We start from the raw sequence: 13708 nt of genomic DNA, 5'->3' as shown, positions 1-13708 counted from the left end.
CCAGTATTTTGTTTGTATATAGTCTGATTACAGAATACAGTGTGCATACACTGAGCCAATCACAGCAGGCAATGCATTTTACTACTCTGTTGATCGATGCAAAGCCTGTTCGGATTGGCAGAGGCTGCGACATCATCAGCCCGCGCCGCTCCGACTCATGTATCCTGCTCGGATCGGCAGAGGCTGTTAGTCCAATCCGATCAGGCTTAACAGGCTCTGCATTCATCAACAGTGCATCACCTGCCAAGATTGGCTGAGGTGCACACTGCACTGTATGCACACAGGATCACCCAGCAGCCTCCCCACCCGGTACAGAGCACAGTACGATCACAACCGTCTGGAGGCCTGTTATCCAGCTTACTGAGGAACCCGGCGGGCTTTACCAGGTACTGAGCTTCCTCTTCACCTGGCGTATAAGATGACCCCCAGTTTTTGACGGCAGAATTCGGGTAAGGTCGTCTTATACACCGGCAAATACGGTAATTTTAATGCACTAAAGCACACTATATTGCCCAAATGTTTGATGAAATAAAAAAAAAAAAAAAAAAAAAGAAGGATGATCTTAAGCCAATTACATGGATACCAAACACGAAGTGCTTTAAAAATGCACACAAAACATGCAGAGGTGACAAAACTACATACATTTTTAAAAGCCTTTACAGGTTACCACTTTAGATTTATGGAGGAAGTCTACTGCAAAAATCATTGCCCTCGATCTGACCTTCTCGGTGATACCTCACATGCATGGTGCAATTGCCGTTTACATACGACGCCAGACTGACACTTGTGTTCGCCTTTGCGCGAGAGCAGGGGGGGGGGGGACAGGGGTGCCTTTTTTTTTATTTTTTTGTTTTTTTTTTATTCATTTTTTTGCTTTTTTTATTTTATTTTTAAACTGTTCCTTTCATTTTTTTTTTCTAAATCATTTTTATTGTTATCTCAGTGTAGCGGCCATAACCCTCCATGGAGCAGCCTTGACTTTTGGGCTTACCGGTTACCTCCGCTTGGCTTGTTCTTCCAGGTCTAGGGGTTCCCAGGGTTAGTACCCAACAACTTTGGACGCTGACACCATAAAAGTCCTTTAGAAAGGTTTTTATTTGCAGGGGTAACATCCAACAAACACAGTCTCATATGGGAACAGAGGGCAAGGGTGAAGAAACTCAGGCACTTTGAACTGCTAATCATTAGAAAGTCTCTCATGCAACCCAGAGAGTAGCCCCTCGCAGCTGGGCACTTCAAAGCTGAACAAATCTCTAGCCAGTGATTATGGCATTCAGCACTTTAATCCGGAACTTGCAAAGTCTCTGACCTTGAATAAATTTGCAAGTGAAAGTGAAAACCCCAGTCCAGACTCAGGAACAGGTAGCTCTGGCCTAACGAACCCCAAACACGTGACTTCAGCCTCTTAAGTACCCTTCCCCAGACTCCTCAGCGGGGCCAGACGCACCCACTGATTGGCTCCGGGGAACGCTGATACTTAAAGCATCCAACCAGGCCTGGTTCTGGTCCTGTCATGTGCACCTAACTGTACACATGACCAGGCAGAGCCCTAACATAGCCCAGCCAAACTGATGCCAAAGTTAAACCTGCACAATTAACCCTCAGAACCCCTTTACTGTTCTGAGGAAAAAAACTAAATTTGTACATAGCAGACACCTTGTCAAAAGTGTCGCCGCTACATCAGGGAATGTAAATATCCCCTATGATAGCAATAGATAGCGACAGGTACTCTTTTTAGAAAAAAATGGGGTCTATTAGACCCTAGATCTCTCCTTTGCCCTCAAAGCATCTGATCACACCAAGATTGGTGTGATAAAATGCTTTACCAATTTCCCAATGGCACTGTTTATATCCAGCGAAATCAAAGTCATGAAATGCTTGTAGCTTCCGGTTTCTTAGGCCATAGAGAAGATTAGAGCCATTCTGGTCTCTGATCAGCTCTATGGTCAGCTTGCGGAACCACCGGATGCATTCTCAGGTTCCCTGTTGGGACAGGAGAGCCAGAGAAAACAATGGAAGATGGAGGGAGGGGAACATTCCCTAGCCGCTAGGATTGCTTTTTCAGGAAAGCTGGCTGCAAAGAAAGATAACAAGATGATACCTAAACCCGCAGGCATCATTCTGGTATAACCACTCAAAGTCCAGCAACATAGCAGTACCTTGCTGGTCCTTGTTGGGCATATGTTGTAATCTTTTTTTCCCCATGCAGCCTGTGGGCTGAACAAGAAAAAGAAAAAAAAAAAAAAAGAAGAAGGAGATTGATTGGTGGGTATGCCCACCATTAGAATACCTCCCTTCATCCACCCACTTCTAATGATGGACATACATGCACCATTTTGTTTTTAACCGTGGTGGTGAAATTACCTCTGACAGCGCTGGAGTCACGGCTTTATGTATCGTGGGAGCAAATGCTGTTGCTGTCAAGATAAATAAATCCGCGCTGCAGCTGAACGGCATACCTGAAAACAAAAAAAGGTTAACAATAAAACATTGCAGAATAGAATACAGCAGAACAATAGAGTGCGAGAATACAGCAGAATAATAGAGCGAGAGCGCGCGAGAGCTAGGCGCTCTCTCGCTCTCATGCTCTCTCGCGAGAGAGAGAGAGCGCAAGAGAGAGAGCGCGCGCACACGCGAGAGAATGAGAGCAGGAGGGAATGAGAGCAAGAGCAAATGACAGCGAACAAAAAAACGACTACTTTTTTTATTTTATTTTTTTTGTGTGTTTTTTTTTTTTTTTCGTTTTACACTTTTATTTGTAACTGTAACGGTTCGGTTCCAGGTTCAGGTTTCTCAAAAGGCGATGGCATCTTGGGAGACCCTGTGAAAGCGTGCCTAGTCTGTGCAATGCTGTACCCTACACCAATACTCAAATAGTGTATGGTAGCGTTCAAAACATTCACCAATGCAAAGACCAGGATTGTCAGGACAGGAGAGACAAAAATAGCGGGTGTCACGCCTATATCCGCGCTTTCTACAGACACAACAACAACATTTTCTTTGGGGAGCTAGTTGGGTAGGAGTACTCGGGAAAAACATACGGAAAATGCCTCTCATGCAGCCGGCTTACTGCATTTGGATTGGGAAGGTGAGGTAGAGCACCGTCTGGAAACAGAAGGGCTCTGACGATCTCTTCCTGGAATTTAAGGAAGGATCCAGTCCGTCTTGAAGCTCTGTATAGCACATGAGCGTTCAGCAAAGCCAATTGAAATAAATAAACAGGGCCGGACAGGGTGAGGAGCGGACGTGTTGCAGCTGAGCTCCGCCAGCCGAGCCAAAATCCTCAGCCATCCGGCTTCACCAGGCCGGATTTTGGACCGGCAGACGACTCGGCTCCCAGCCCGAACGTTCCCAGGGCACTATCTGTTACATTTGGGCGCTCCCGGCCATCCGCGGGTCCCGCGGCCTACTCGGTACTCCAGACGCCATCTTGCGGCCTACAGAGATGCCGGAGCCTGCGCTGTCGAGTGCCGCGATCCACGGGGTGAGCGGCGGCGCACACATCGCTGACAGGCGGCGACCCTCAAGGCCTGAGATCCGGATTCAGCGGTGGGGCCCAGCATCAACAGGCCACACGCTGAGGAGGAGCGCACCCAGAGGCTGAGGTAGGCGGTGGCCATCTTGGCACACCCAATATACAATAACAGGCCCCTCACGCTCCCAGAGACAGAACCCGGCCCCCCAAGTACTTTACAGCACCCCCTTCATGACTGTGGCCCTGGAGGGCCCTGAGATGAACACATGAATTAAGTGGGGGCGTATGCACGGACGCTGGGAGGATGGCAGCATAGTTTCCTAGTGCCGCGCCATCGGAACATATCACTTGGGGGATAAGGCATATCCCGATCAAACTCACTGTCACATCTACCCCAGCCACTGCGGGCACTATCGGGCAACCGGCGGTTATGTATAATACGCCCCGGAACTGTCCCCGCAACAGACCGCAACAGAAATCCTCTCCGGTCCGAGGGAAGGCGAAGGGGAAAGGTAAGATGGCTCCTGAACTGCCAGAACCTGATGATGCCACTCAGCTCTCAGACGATAGTCTCTCTCAGTTCCCCTCTAATCTAGCAAGCCCTGTGGACACTAGCTCTGAAGTTTTGCTTCAGAAATTCCGCACTATAGTGAGGGACGACATCAACGCAGTCTTCCGCAAATTATCTGCTGAGCTGTGAAGGGTCTTAAGGAGCTAGGACACCGCACTAACCAGTTGGAAGAGAGGATGGACCTGACAACCACAGTATTTGAGGGGCATGAGAAAGAGGTGGAAAAACTTTATGCTGAACTTATTAATCTCCAGGACAAACTTGAGGACTCAGAAAATAGGGCTCGCAGAGGTAACTTGCGAATACGCGGCCTCCCGGAGACCATTACAGACCTCCAGGGAACAGCTACAGCGTTTTTTCAGGAGCTTGCACCAGATATCCCGACGGAACGCCTAGAATTTGACCGTATACACAGGTCCCTCGTCCCCAAGCCCACTAAGTGTCCTCCCAGAGATGTAATCATAAAATTTCACTTCTACAGAACCAAGGAGCGGCTTCTCCAAGCGGCCAGGGAATTGCCAGACATATCATTTCAGGGAAACTCCCTCCAACTGTTTGCAGATCTTTCCCCGGTCACTAGCGCTAAAAGGCGGAACATGAAGCCCTATCTGCAAATCTTGCAAGCCAGGAACATCCGTTATAGGTGGAGGTTCCCCTTTAAACTTTCCTTTTACCATCTGGGACGTCAGTTTGACGCTTCATCCTTGCCAGATCTGCGACGGCAATTCCAGGAGCTGCAGTTTGACCTTCCTCCTTCTCAACCTGAAGCTTCTGCAGCCCGCCCGGGTCCCTCCCGGGCCCCAACGAGATCCTCACAATCCTCTCAGCATGGATCCCAAGCCCTCAGTTCTCTCAAGGCCCAGAAATTCCATGAGGTTCCTACAGACGGACATCGCTAGAAGACGGCAAATTCCCCCCTTTTTTGTTTTGTTTGCCTGTTTTTTTTCCTGCAGCTTTGCAACTAGCCGGCCTACAACTCTTGAGCCTGCAGCAATTTATGCCGCCAGGCAAGTAGAGTGAATCACCCCCTGAACCCCATCTGCGACTCTGGTAAGAAGCAAACCGGTCTCCCTTGGAATTCCAGATGGACTATGCAGATCAACAATCCCAGCCTACAGCAGCCTATTTTACGTGCTGGTGATGGTGGACTGGGGAACTACCCTGAACTTTCCCTGGACAATTGTTGCACTCAAGTAACGACCAATATGTCCCAATATTGTACATTTTTATATACTCTGTTCTAATCATTATTTAAAATTTTTACATTTCTTGTTTTTGTATCCCCCCCCCCCGCTCCCTATTGTCCAAATCCCCCCCTTTTTTTTTGCCCCTTGAAGGCATGTTCGGGTGTAAACCATGACACACGATGCCTGGTTTCCCATTGACAGCCAGGCACTCGTAGTTCAGGGGGCCTTCTACCGTGGCCATCTGAGGACTATGGAAGTAGCCTTTTTGTACATACGACATGGGCTTAGACCCTGATTGTCAATGCCCTGACGGGGTGAGGCCTTGGGCCTGCCCTACGGTTTACAGGTTCACTTGTTTTTATGCCTAACTGAGATGGCACCAGGTTCAGGTTGTTTGTTTCTGAGCTGAGGTTCACCACATATACAAAACGGTTTCTCAGGCCTTGGTTCACTTGTTTTTTGTTTTTGTTTTTTCTCGTATTGATGTTCACACATATATGCCACTGTTGACATGTTCTTTAATATTCATAATAACTGATTATGTTATGCCAAGTGGTTTCCGACGGACCACTGCTCCCCCATGTGTTGGTTCTTGGCCCGAACTAGTGTTCGAGTCAACACCCGACCAAGTAGTGGGATTTTAAACCCACGACCAATAGCAAACATCGCTGTATAAAAGTTATTTGTACACAGCACTGCATGATTCTACTACCTTTTTTGACATGATGCTTTCTATTTCTTTTCTATCCCCCTCTTTACTACTCCAGTTCTTCCCTCTCTCCTCTGGGTTCGCGGGTTGTGCACTTCGGCTCCAGGTAAGCGACCACCCATTGCTATCCCAATAAGGATTAATTGGTTGTCCCTGAATGTACAGGGCATGAATTCCGCCCATAAGAGAGTGAAGGTGTTTAAATATCTGCGCAAACAACAAATTGACATTGCTTGTTTACAGGAGACGCATTTTTCTGAGGCCTCTCATCCCAAGTACTTTAATGCTCAGTTTCCTCAAGTCTTTTTGGCAAATGCTCCTACTAAGCAAAGGAGGGTTCTCATGGGATTCTGCAAATCAGTTCCATTTAGTTGTGCTAAACAGATTGCAGATCCTGATGGCAGGTATTTACTGCTCCAAGGCACCATTTACGACACGGAGGTAACCATAATGACGTATTATGCCCCTAATGTGAACCCGGGGCCCTTTTTGACCCATGTCTGCACCCTGCTGACATCCCACAGCAAGGGCACTCTCCTTCATGCAGGCGACTAATCTAATCCTGAACCCAAAAATAGACAAGCACCCGTCGGAGAGAAGTGGCCCGTCGGCGAGCGCTAAAAAGTTTACTCGCTCCTTACAAACACATGACCTAGTTCACCTGTGGAGGGAATGTCATCCACAGGGCAAGGACTATACCCATTATTCCCACCCCCATCAGGTCCATTCAAGGATATATCATGTTTATCCTTAGACGCCACCTTCCGTTACCGATTTCGGCCTCAATCTTGGCTGTCCCGTGGTCAGACCACGACCCAGTGCTGGTTGTCTGCCATTTCATCCTGGATAGACCCTGATTTTCTCCCTGGGTGATGAATGATTAGCTCCTTTCTCATGTAGGGGTAAGAGAAGAAATTATTCGGAGGACTACTTTGGCGAAAACCTGGGCTCGGTGGCGTCGCCAGTGGTCCTGTGGAAGGCTTATAAAGCGGTATTACGCGGACGTATAATTGGCCTGGCGTCAGTCCGTAAGAGACAAAGCAGAAGGAGCTCGAGTCCCAATCGGCATCGCTATCTGAGACGTTTAAGCAATTTCCTACCCCGGGTAACCGTAAATTACTGGAATAAGCCAGATCGGAGCTCTACCTGTGCCTCACTGAGGGGGCTGAGCGTGTACTACGCTGGTCCTACCAGAGATGGTATATGAGAGCAAATAAGCCGACTCGTATGTTGGCCAATAGACTCCGAACATTTGCCCCTAAATTAAACCCAATTACACTGCGAGATCGAAACCATGTCCTGTACACGGCGTCGGAGGGGACTGCTGCTCAAAGTACGGCGGACTTCCTTGAGGGCCTTTCGCTCCCATCCTTGATGGGGGCTCACGTTTCCCTCATGGATAGGGACATTCAACTTTCAGAAGTTTTACAAGCAATAAAGGAACTTAAGGTGGGAAAGCGACCCGGGCCTGACGGCTACACCGCGCTTTATTATAGGAAGTTGGCACCAGTAGTAGCGCCCCATCTGGTAGCTATGTACAATTCAGTAAAGAACGGTTGTCCCTTCACCCCGGATCTCATGACAGCAAACGTAGTGATGATTCCTAAGCCGGACCGTGACCACTCATCTTGGGCCAATTTCAGACCTATCTCGCTCATTAATATCGATATGAAACTCCTGACAAAAATCTTGGTGACACGCCTGAACTCTTTCCTCCCTCGCTTGATAAAAAAAAAAAAAAAAAAAAAAAAAAAGAAGACCAGGTTGGCGATGCAATTTGACGTAAAGTACAACTCCAGCATATAGCCCACACTCACTCTCTTGAATCCATGCTCCTCTCCCTCAATATAAATAAGGCCTTTGACACCTTATCTTGGCCCTACCTCATGACTGTTCTGCGACATTATGGCTTCGGGTCCTCATTCATGACTTGGATGTCAGCCCTATAAGATTCCCCCCGAGCAAAAATTTAATATTATGGGTTTGAATCCCCCATTTTTGATATCCAAAGGGGAACCCGCCAGGGGTGTCCGCCGTCACCCCTTCTTTTTTGTATTGGCATTGGAACCCCTGGCGGAAGCAATAAGAACTCCAGATATTAAGGGCATTGAAATGGCAAGTTGTCCCCATAATATCTCCTTGTTTGCCGACGACATTTTTCTATCTGTCACTTCTCCTAGAACTTCCCTACCAAACCTACACACACACTGTTACAGGCCTTTGCATCTCTCTCAGGACTCCAGATTAACCCATCAAAGTCGAAGGCACTGTCGACTAACCTTTCTCTGGAGTTATTGCGGGACTTACAGTTGGCCTTTCCTTACCAATGGGTTTCCTCCTTGCCCTATTTGGGAATCCGTATCACTTCCACGTATCAGGCTCTATATCAGGCGAATTATCCACCACTGTTCAAAAAATTTACGGATATGTTGTTATCGTAGTCCTTTTTACCTCTTTCATGGTTCGGGAGAATATCAGCCATCAGAATGGCATATCTCCTGAAGCTACTATACTACTTTCGGGTTCTTCCTATTCCGGTTCCTTCACATATCCTCAATACTCATCAGCGTAGGATCTTACAATTTAATCTGGGGATTGTCTCGCCCCCGCATTAACAGACAAATCATGTTTGCCAAAAGAGTGAATGGGGGCCTCTCGGTCCCAAACCTAAGAGACTACTATGTAGCAGCCACCAAAGCTCCGCTCTCCCACCTTCACGAGACGTATCAGCTCCCACTATGGGCTACTACTATCGATCTACTTGAAGTGGACCCCACCCCAATTTCCTCCTTACCCTGGCTCCCACCTACACACCGCCTTACGATAACGGGGCCTTGTACGATTCATACGTTTCGAGTCTGGGACTCTGTGAAGTAGTCTGCAGGGTTGGTTTCTCCCCATCTACCACTGCTGCAGCTCCTACATTGTCCTCTTTTCCCCCTGGGTCTTGATGACTCAGCACAATTCAAATGCTGGACCATAAATGGATTTGTTGATGTTCATTCATTACTTACTCCCACTAGGATCTTATCATTCCAAGCTCGTCGAACGATATACCTTTAAGAGAGCACTTCAGGTATCTACAGATCCGTCATTTCCTCTAAAGTCTCATTAAATCTCAGGATGCCCCATACAGGTTGACACCGTTCAAGAGCATCTGTAGATCTATGCCTCACTCTCCTTGTCTGATATCTCTAATATACTCAGCCTTGATCTCTATGAAGAAACCTCCAGTACGGTCCTATCATCTGCAGTGGGAGAGAGAGCTGGGAAAGAGGCTGGACCCGGAGGACTGGCAGGCAATGACCCTGGCCTTATCCAAATGCTCACGCAACATAACAATTTTAAAAAATGCCTACAAGGTCCTGTACCAGTGGTATTACACCCCCATACGCTTGGCCCACTGTGTCCCCACCTGCTCCCCTCTCTGCTTCAGGATGTGCGCTCAGGAGGGCACCATGGCCCATATTTGGTGGACGTGCCCGGGTATGCAGACTATGGGTCAGGGTTTACGCATTACTCCGTAGTCTACTCTGAGTAAATCCTAAAAAAGATCCGTTTGAGGCCCTTCTTGGTAAATCAATCACAGCATTACTACGCCCAGAAAGGCAATTAGCGCAACATCTCTTTACTGCGACTAAGCTGACAATAGCGAGAGCATGGAGAACCCCAGTCCTGAGTTTTGAGGCAGTCAAAAACCAACTGAACGATGTTATGGTCAATGAAAAAAATTGTCTTCTGTTTTTTCCGACACTCATACCAAATTTCTTAGGGTCTGTCAACCTTGGATTGCATATCATCATTCTCCCAGATTCGATGTCACTCTACTGTCACTCGGCTTGGCTGGGCACACCCGTGAGGCCGTTCCCTTCTTCCTTCCCCCCCTCCTTTCTCTGACTTCTCTTTCTTCTCTTCTGGCCCTCGCTACTCCTCCCCTGCTTTCCAATCTAAAATCTCTTCTAATCTATTCTTGACCCTTTGTGCATCTCCTTCTTCCCTTCTCCTCTTTTCGTCTTACCAATTTTCTGGAAATGATTACTATGGGCTTCCTGTATATTGAACGCCACGTTTGTGTTGAAGTTATGTGAAATCCAGGGTCTGCTCGGATCCGGGAATTGTGTACATGGCTAGGCGATAGCCTGCTTGAATTATACTATACTGTGAAACACCTGTACTGAAATCTTAATGTAAGCCTATCATATTGGATCATAAATTTGTAACAAAAACCTTTGTAAAAGAATTAAACAGACACTTTTTTGTACCAGCATTTGGCCTTACGGGCAATTAGGTACGGCGCCAACAACTGGTCGTTGAGTTCCACCCCTTCCATATTGAGGTTATATTCGTGGACACAGAGGGGTTTCTCCACAACACCAGTCGCCATAGGAATTTGGACCATCGTGTCTGCATGAAGGGAGGAAAGAACAAAAACATTCTTATCTCTCCACTTCACAGAGAGCAAAATTATTACCCTTAAAGTAGACTCTCTCCCCCAGCCTAAGACGGGAATCTACAAGCTGCTGGGGAAAGCCTCTGCGATTAAGTCGCATGGTATAAAAACACCAAATATCTGCGCTTAGGAAGAAAGAACTGCAGCCTCTCGAATTGGGAATACCACCTAGGTGGAGTCCTGAAATATTAAAGCTCTACAAAAAGGGAAAATGGCGCTGTTCAAAGAATTGTGTGTAAATTCAATCCACTACTGTGAATATTGCCAAACACTCAATATAAAGTGAATAGTGCTTCAATAAATAAATATACGTATAAAACAAAAATATAAACGAATGTGTAAAAAAAAAAAATATATATATATATATATATATATATATATATATATATATATATATATATATATATATATATATATATATATATATATATATATATATATATATATATATATATATGGCACTAATACTTCGGCACATCAAAAATAAAGTGAAGGCCTTTTTGAGGGGAACTTTCGCTCAAAATTATAAGTGTTTATAAAAAAAAAAAAAATTTAAAAAAAAAAAAAAAAAGCTAAAAAGGTGCAGCAGAAAGAAGCTCAGTATATTCAGGACCCCACTACCACTAATTGTAAAGGCCTGGAAGGATGCACAATCATACAGATAGGTTTCTATGAACAAGGCCGCGAGATCTGGCTTTTTGTCCAGATGTCTTAGCTTTGAGGAGGGTAAAAAAAAAAAACGGCAGAATGCCATCTGTAATTGTGAAGTCTCAGAAAAATACCAAGTTTATTTCAGCTATTCGTACAGCACGTGGAGATTTCTCTCAAGATCAGAATGTAATCCTGCGCTCTTTTGTTTCTTTCTATAGTAACCAATATCAAAATAAATCTAACCATTCCAAGACAAGTCTTAAGGAATTTCTAGATCCACTAAAACTCCCCTCTTTGTCAGTAAATTCTAAAGAGGAGCTCAATGTCCCCCTGACCTTAGAGGATCAAGGGGAGGTTTTGCTTCCAGAACTACTGAAGGTAGTCAATCAAATCCTAGAATCATTCAAGCTTCCAGACTCTATGAGGGATACATGTATCAATGTATTACCAAAAACTGGAAAAGACCCTTTGGCTCCGGAATCTTACCACCATCATTGTTGAATTCGGACACTAAGATTCTAGCCAGGGTCCTGGCCACAAGACTAAATAGACATATGCAGGGATTGATTCATCAAGACCAGTATGGCTTTATCCCTACAAAAATCTACAGCAACTAACTTGAGGAGGCTAAACTTAAATATGCAATTACTATCTGATAACTCTGGGAGGAGAGCGATTTCGTCACAATGCTGCAAAAGCTTTCGACAGCATCGAGTGGACATGCCTGTGGGAAGCTATGGATGCGTTCGGCCTTGGGAAAAGATTTATACATTGGATTAAAATGCTATATTCTGCCCCAGGGGCCTGTATGCACATTAATGGTATGGTATCTGAATTTTTTCCACTATACAGATGAACCAGACAAGGATGTCCCCTGTCTCCTCTGCTATTTGCAATGGCCATCGATCCCCTCACTGAAGCCATCCGACAATCGGAATCCATTTGTGGATTTATTAGAGGAACAAGGAACGAAAAAAAAATTCCCTACATGCAGACGACGCTCTGATCTTTCTTGGGGATACGGATAAATCTTTAAGATCTTTATTGGCACTTATAAAAAAATTCTGCTTTCAGGATATGTCATTAATTGGGATAAATCCGTTTTGCTCCCTTTAGATAATCCTAGTTTGTCTATATTAAGCGAGGCAAAATTCCAGTTAAGAGCATGGCTTAAGCTGCCATGATCGGTGGCGGGTCGAGCAAACCTTATAAAAATGATCTGGGCCCCTCAATTAATATATATGTAGCACCGACTCCCGAAGGAGCTGCTGATTTTATTGGGCTTACCATTACCTTCTTGACCTTGTCTGTCTAGGGTGGTAGATGGCCCAAAGAAATTTAGAAACAGACACTGGATCTTCTTTTGGATTATTTATTTGAAAATAGAAACAGAATCTCTCAATTTAAGGTAGAAGGTTAGGAGGAAGTTCAGGTACTTTGGACTGTCAAAAATGGAAAGTCTTTATAGGAGAAATCCAGAGAATAACAGTTTCACAACTGGATTTTCACAACCCCCAGATACACCTCCTCTGACTAGGCCTAGCAGCCGGTAGGGTGCCAAGTAAAGTAAAGTCTCTGCCACAGACTTGAGCGTAGAATACTTGAGAAAAAATCTCTGCCACAGACTTGAGCATAACTGAGGAACAGACAAATTTATAGAGCTATCATACGGTACCAGTATCTCTCAGCCGGTCCGGCTATACCGTATGATTGTCAATCCATGAAGTGTCCTTCAACTGAGCCTTCAGGCTCCTTCAGAGAAGCCAGCCTTGTGCATAGTCTTCTCCAGAAGAGTCCTCCCCTGGATGCTTCTCCAGTTGCTGGGCCTCACCTTCGATGAGACGGCACCGGACCACCCTTGCATTACCAGGCCTCGACATCCATTCAGGCCTGTCCCTGCAGTTGCTTCGCCTTGGGCTATCCAGCCCGGAGACTTGGAAATGCATGGAACCGCACCCCAGGCCAGGAGGGCCATGGGGGCTGGTCAGGAGGACCAGAACCAAACAAACAGACAGGAAACTCCTCTGGCACGGAACACTGCAACACGTGATGTCAGTACCTTAAATAACACCTCCCAGAATACACAGCAGAACACTCCCACTGGGCTGGTTCCAAAAAAAGTGGCACTCAATACACCCAGCTAAACTGAGTTCTACCACTTGCCGGCGGTGACAGCGACACCCGCGGCCAAGGAGAACCCAGTGCAGCCCAGCTGGACTGGTACTGAAATCATAATTTAGTCAAATTAGCCCTAAAACATAACTGTGGTTTCAGGAATATTAACTTTCAAAAACATATAGCGCATGCTCATCAGGAGCCAGCGCTACATATTTTTCACAACTCACCGATATGGATACCTCTCAAATGGTTCAAAAAATATAATCAATTTTTCGAAGGTTACTATGGAAAGGAAAAAAATCCCAGCATTAGGTTATCAATTTTCCAGAGAGAAAGGGCTGGGGGCAGATTGGCAATACCTCAGCCCAAACACTACTTCATAGCCTCCCAGCTTCAGCATTTTGCAGGCTGGGGAGTGATGAATTGGGAGGACCCTATACAGGCCCTACTGCTAAGTAATAGTTCTTATTATAACCTCCTGGCCCAGTTGGAATCTGAGGCCTTTGTTTATAGAGCCCAACAATGTCAATTACGAATAGAGTGTGGA

The 13708-nt window shown here is 46.0% G+C and overlaps 1 protein-coding gene across 5 annotated transcripts in view; it reads right to left on the bottom strand.

Annotated features, from left to right (window-relative positions):
* Positions 1–13708, bottom strand: part of KMO (kynurenine 3-monooxygenase) — a 145146-nt gene that overhangs the window by 98397 nt on the left and 33041 nt on the right. The gene's annotated exons all lie outside the window — the stretch shown is intronic.

Source organism: Lithobates pipiens, unplaced genomic scaffold, assembly GCF_037356315.1.
Source record: "Lithobates pipiens isolate NorthernLeopardFrog02 unplaced genomic scaffold, aLitPip1_a1.2 Scaffold_18, whole genome shotgun sequence".
Classification (NCBI taxonomy): domain Eukaryota; kingdom Metazoa; phylum Chordata; class Amphibia; order Anura; family Ranidae; genus Lithobates; species Lithobates pipiens.
This window is presented reverse-complemented; position numbering and strand designations above follow the sequence as displayed.